This window comes from Geospiza fortis, unplaced genomic scaffold, assembly GCF_000277835.1.
Source record: "Geospiza fortis unplaced genomic scaffold, GeoFor_1.0 scaffold16, whole genome shotgun sequence".
NCBI classification, from domain to species: Eukaryota; Metazoa; Chordata; class Aves; order Passeriformes; family Thraupidae; genus Geospiza; species Geospiza fortis.
Window position 1 is genome coordinate 1,835,041 of NW_005054302.1, and position 7,015 is coordinate 1,842,055.

Here is a 7,015-nt window from a genome sequence, read left to right on the forward strand (position 1 = left end):
GTGCACTTGCCTCACGACCTGTTAATAGTCAGTGGCAGCCGGAGGCCGGGCACAAGGATGAACCTTCGGCTGCTGAAGTGTCAAGAAAGTCTGTGGTTTCTCGTTCCCTGTGAGACAGCTGTCGTGACACCAACCATAAGTCTGGCTTACAATGCATTGCATCAAGTAAAAAAATACTTCTTTGAAGAAAAAGGCACAAACACGGAAGCTCTGATAAGTGGCACTGGTTCTAAATTCCGCTGTAAAGGGAAATCACTGGGAGGAAGGTGACTGCAAAGTGTTGTGTATTTCTCTCACTCCTTCAAGCTTTTCTTCAATTTAGTTATTGCCCTTCTCCCTCCATCTTCATCCCCTCTTTTGTTCTCATTTCAGCCAATGCTTGACAGCTACGGGCCTTCACTGAACTGCTGCTCTGGAGCACCAGATCCTGGTCAAATTCGGACCGGGTAAATGCGTTCTACCCCCACAGCTTCACTGCTGCTCCCAAGGAGTTATTTTCCAGCTGTGGCATTTTCCAGCTGTGGCCCTTCTGCTGCTCAGCCCGTGGCCAGAGCTGTGCTGCTGCAAGGGCAGGGTGCAGAGGTGGTCCCACACACCTCATGCCTTACCTACCTCAGAGAGGATTAGTAACCCGGAGCAGCAAACTTTCGGAAAAGTTTGCACTTACCAAGATGGAAATGGGGCTGCAGCACCACAGGTTTTACATCACTCAATCAGCCCAGCTGGGTGAATGAGAAGAAACTTGCAGTGATTCAGCTGATGGGGTCTGAGATGCTCCATCTCAAAACCTGAGTAGCAGCTCCCCAGAGCTGTTAGCTCCAGCACAAGGAGCCCACCACAGACAGTCCTGGACAGTGACAGGTTTTGTACACTCAGCCCCTCACAGCACCCATTGCTCAAGACACCCCCATCAGCAATGGGGCACAGGGAGGGAAGGGGATTGCCTGGGAAAGGAATTAGAACCATGAGCTTCTGCCAGCGACCTGTCTTTGGATGTCTGGCAGCCACAAGTGACAGCACAGCAGCTGTTAAATGCCTGCATTCACAGAGGTCTTCCTACGAGATCATTTTCCTTAAATCTGGGTTAGACACACATTTTCATAATAAGAAAAGCAGCTTCTTGAATCTTTTGTACATGGCAAGCAAAATACTTTCCCAGTCCCATCCTTTGAGTTGATGGTTCACTGATACTCAGTAAGGTGGCTCTCTTTCAATAGCAAAACCAGACTATGAGAAGAGAGGTGAAAAGCAGACTATCTAATCTAATCTGCACTCCAAGTTAGGAATCTTGATCATAACAAAATACCAGCACCAGATTACCTGCAGAGATTATCTGTAACAGGTACTTTATATATTCAAGCTCAGGATTTGTCTCAACTTGCCTGGATAACAGCAGAGATAATAGTGTACCTCATTATGCTTTTGTGAAACTTAAAACATTTGGCACTTTGCAAAATGCTTTAGATCCTGTTTAGCAATAGACTAATTAGTGGAGTTTGGGGTGGTTTTTTCACTGTCTTTACAAGCTGATCAGGTAATATCCCTGTGATTTAAATTTAAAAGCACACAAAAATCCAGAACCAAAATATGTGGAAACACATAAATATAGCAAGTCTTTCCTACTCTGTGATTTTTTCACTTGCTTTCCCATGTCACGCAATCTCATTATATTAGATCAATCTATTTCAATGTAAAACAAACCTATCCCATATTTTGTAGGACACCAAACACATCATATCCCATCAAACTAAACATAGTGCAGCTTTTAGATATAATTAAAATAACATATAGATGGTGGAGTGGGAAAAGATTTTAAAATCCTACAGGTATTCAGTAATGATCACATAATCTACAAATCTCTATTATTTGCTTAAACTTTTTTTTTTCCCTACCAGTCTCTGAATTTGTAATACTACTACCAGGTTTAGTTTTCTGAGGCCTTAGGATCAGTAGAATTGTTCTTTGTCATTTTCCAGCCAAATGCATGATATCAGGAAAGCAAATAAAATGTTTTATTTTGGGAATTTGAAGAACTCACCTGCTCTTCTGCTAGTCCTGAAAAATTGTCTCTCTTAGAGCAGCGAAAATAAGACTTAAAAGCACTTCTGCTAGTTGTCTGAAAGAGGTGGAAGTGCATTTTCCACATAATTTTTAACTCTGAGCTGCAAACTGCCTGTGCAGCAGTGTAGGGGCTGAGACCATCTACAGCACATTGCAGCATCTGTAGGACACAACATCCAGCTGTGGCAGTGGCTGTGTGAGAGCAGTACCTGCAGCCCTGCATGCCTGGGCACAGAGCTGTGGCACAGCTGCCTGTGCCACTGTCCAGCCTGGATGCTGATCCTTGAAGGCAGAGCTGCTGTGGGATAATGGCCACCATCTGTTTAAGTGGCTCTCTAACACCACTATCTGCTTACCTTGTAAATTCACTCAGTCACTGCATTGACAAGCATTCTCTTTCTTGTAACATGGGCATTTTTGCTGGCTCTCTCCAGCTGTTTCTCTCCATATTACAGTCTCCCTCCAGATGGAAATTTTTCAAAAGTATTTCTGTGCTTTCAGAGCACGGTGCTTTGCTTTCCTAGGGCTGGCATGCCTTGTGTGCTGAAGTTCTTCACAAATACGCCAGCTCCTACTTCAAAAAAGACAACAGAAATAAGAGGCATGAAAAGAGAGATAATACAGAAGCACATCTCTCATTCTGAACAGCTCCCAGTTCAAGAGGGAGGACACCCCACCTTGAGTCTGAGCTGCTGAGCCATTCACAGCGAGGTACCACAAACATTTGTTGGGGCTGGTTGTGCCAGCACACACTGGACAGGAAGGAAAGAGGAGAGAGGACAAATAAGTGGAAACCGTAACAATAAGTAAGAAACAACAGTTGCTATCCTCCCTTTGGGTGTCTATCCCACAAATTCTCCAAGATAACACAGGAACACAGACCTCTCACCTTATTCTGTATCTCTGTCTGTTTTGGTTGGAATTTCTCCTGGGGCTAGGAAAAGGAAAACCCTGTGACACAACTCTCCAAGCTGCCATGTGCTTCTGTGGGTGTGTAAGTGGCTCTTGCTGTTAGGAATGTTTTGTTTTCCCTATGGTATTTTCAACCCATGCTGTTGTAGCTTGTCACATTCCCTTGATATGGGAGAGAACACAAAACTGGCAGCAACTCCTCTTTCTTTTTGACTCATTGGTGATAAAGTTTAGATGGCAAATGGATACTGTCTTCTTTTCCCCTTGGGAATTTCCAGTTTCATTCTTGATGATCTTGTCACTTGGGCACAAGTGAGATTATCTGCTTTCCACTGCCCAGCCCTGGATGCCAAACAGGCATATATGTACTTTTCCATTCCATTTAGCTCACATACCTACTGTTACATCATTACTGTCAAACAATTTTGCAACCTTATCAGGAATCTTGAAAATCTGGATTCTGGAATTACTTTGGCTCTACTGTTGTGTCCACAACATTGCAGATCAGAATTGTACATTAAACGTAGTCTGAAGTCTTCAGCTAGAACTCATCATCATGGTATAATTGTTTAGATGACTTGGCATGTAAAAGTCAGGCCATGCGTATCACAAGAGATGGATTTTTCTCCTTTTTGTACAATTCAACAAAAGAGATTTCTCCTCCTGGTAACACAAAAAAAAGGAATTCATTCTGATCATGCAGAGGGTTAGTTTAAAAATGGTTTGTTTTATTGCTTGTAGGTTTTTAAACTTAGAAATAAATCACCTTGGAGTTGAAATCCCTGCATCTTGTCCATTTATCCCAGCGAAGTCACTTCTCAGGCAAAACTGTGTTTCCCGCTGCTAAAGCAATGCCTTGCTGCCCCCGTGTGAAGTTAGTGAGAAGAGTAGCATGACTGAAACTCCACCGTGGAATTTGTATGGAGAACTGTTTAATTTGAGATTGCAGTCCATACTGACAGGTTATACCAACACCATTTCCCAAGTGAGGATAGTTACAAGAATATATGAGCTTACCTTAGTAGCCTTTCCTTTTCTTCCCAACCTGGTTATTTGGTACCTTTTACACTAGTGTACCGGTGGCAAGTATAATTTAAACACCATCAGTACACTTAGGGGTGGAAACAGCCACCCCAGTTGTGGTATTGGTTGCATAAGCTGGACTGGTTTTTATTTCTGCTCAGGGAACATGTTTAATATCTGCATTTTAAAATACACGTGTACTCATAGCAAAAGGCTTTCTTTTATTGGCTCTCATTTCCTGGAGAATAATTAGATCAAGATGACCCAAGGGAATGAAAAAGCACCCAGTCACAGGATGAGGCAAAGGACTGTAAAAATAGCTTTGACTGAAGGGCTATGAAGTTAGCACACTCCTCGGGCCGGGCTGTGACTCTGCAGTGGCTGCACTGGCACTGAGCACATCGGGAGGCACAGCTCAGCTCCTGCTGCGAGTGCTCGCTCTCAGCACACGCCGCACTGACAGCAGCAATCAGGGCTGGCACCACCTTATCACAGCCGGCACAGACACCTCCCGTATCGCCCGTCTGGCTCCAAAATGCACCGCTGTCCTGATAACGGGCTGGGGGATGCAGCTGAAGGGAGGTGAGCGGGTGACAGTACCTCCGAGCGCTGGGGGACATTCCCCTATAAATTCCCGAGTGCAGGAGGAGGCTGTCACTCAGAAAACGCCCCCCGGTTTCAACACAGCCCAGTCGGAGCAGAGCTTTAGGGAGCTTGTTAGCGTTGTCCAACTACTCAGACAGCCTTGATTAATACAAATGTCAGGCTCTTCTTCCTCCAGTCTTAGTGCATTGATTTTTGGAGCTTCCACTTGCTGCAGACACAACAGATTGCTGTACAATATATAAAAGCCTGGATACAAAGCTGATGTGCACAGCTTCAAATTGAAAGGGACGCTGTTTCCTAATTGATTTATTACTTCTGCTCCAACGAACCACTCCAGCCACTAGCAAGAAAAGGAAAGAATTTAGTCATTTTTTTCCACTCCTCAGACAAAAACTAGAGGAAGACTTACTTGCGGACTAAATCCATCATCCCACTGTCTGCTCTCACAGTAAGGCCAGCCAATTTGACAAGGCATCATTATTAAAAAGTTATTTAAAACGAAAAAAAGAAAACCCCAGGAAAGTACAGGAATTTTCTACATTCACACTTTAGGTTATGCCATGCAGAGCACAAAGCATGAGCATTTATCAAATGCAGGAAGAGAAAACTAAGGATATTTAAAACCAGAAATTTACTGTTCTTTACCTCCTAATGCCTTAGTGCAAGACAAAGATTTTGGCATCATATGGCAGAAATAGTATCACTACACAGCTGTTGCCTTTTGCTGCACTTTTTGCCTGTGCAGTGAAATCAGTGAGGTTCCAGCAAAAAAGAAAAAAAAAAGCACTTCTTCTCAACAGGTCTTAGTGCACCTAAATTTGCAGTTTGGGGGTTTATATAGGGATTATTACTGCAGACAGGCAAGAAGCAGCAACTCGTTGTGGAAAATTAACAATATTTATGAGAATATTTTCTAGATCAGGACATTTTTTACACTGCTTAGAAAAGAAGTAAAGAAGACTATATTTGCTTGAATCATTGCTATTTTACTCTACAATTATCTAGCCTGGCAAAGAGGCTTTGGAATTTTGCCCCTCTCTCCACTTCCCAGGGCACTTAAAATGATACATCCAGCACTCTGCAGCAGTGTTAGGATTTTTATATTACTATTTCTGTCACTGGTGGACTGATATTACCATCCATCTATCTGAGACCAGAATCTTACCCCCATATGCCTTCTGCCCCTGTATTTTCCAGCAGCTGCACAGCCTGGCAAGCCCTGATGCCACCCCAATGTGAGTATCACCGTGACAGAGCAACAAGCACCAGCTGCTGCAGCACTAGAAATAAGTCATGGGGAGAGGTGATGATGAAGGTAACAATTCTCAAGTGTAAAATGACAAGTTACTCAGAGGAGCATTTCAAGCTAAATATTTTTACTAATAAAGTATAAATTGAACCTAATAAGCCTTTGTATTAGACCTGCATCTCCACCATAGAAATTAAATTTTAACAAGCTGCCACAATCTTCATGCAGTCCCAGCCTCTTTTTCACATCCCCAATACACGTGGGAGGTTGCTATTGGCACTGACAGCATCTCATGACACCCAAAGCCAGCATAAGCAATGTTGAAAGTCTTCCCTGTTTGGTCTCAGAGCAGTGCTCAGCATCAACTTCTCTTTGCCACCACGGGAGCAGGTAAGAGCTTTGCTCTGTGGTGCATACCACATAAGCTTAGCTAGCAGCCAAAGATCTTCCCATCCCTGGGAATAAGAATTGCTTCTGGTTTGGCTGCTGGAGGTATGTGAACATCTGCCTGCTCCTTAGTCAGCCACTAAAAAAAAATAAGATAAAAGACAATTCCTATTTGAGACTGATATAATGTGCATTACTAAGACTGGTTTCCATGGCAGTAAGGCTGGCACCTTCCTTATCACTTCTGTCCATTCACTTTGTCTGACCCAGTGCTAAATTAGAACTCCCACAGTTGTTAAAGGAGGCAACGCTCTGGAGAGCTGTGCCACACACAGCTGCACCAAACAAAGGCAGCACAGTGGTAACATATAGGTATGCTCACCATCACTGCTCCACACGTTGTCACAAAACAAGTGTTCTCCGGCAGAGATGGAGAGATGTCCCCACACTGCTAAGGACTAACTGCTTGCTGCCTTTGCTTCCATTTAGCATTTGGGCCCACTCACTGCAAACTTTGTTTTGAAAGATGGACTTTTTTCCCAGTAAGGACACCTTTATCACAGATATCTTACTTCCAGGCAGAGCCACAGTGAAAGTGTTTACACTCAAAGGTTAGATTCCTTTTATGTGTATGTCAGTAAAGAAATAAGGGTAGCCCAAGCAGTCAAGGAATGCTAACACCATTAACATGATGAGAAGGTTTGGGTGTTTTTTCACTTTAGGGGTAGCTTCTACCTAGGTATTTAACCATGGAGCTAATAGACTACCCAACTCTGC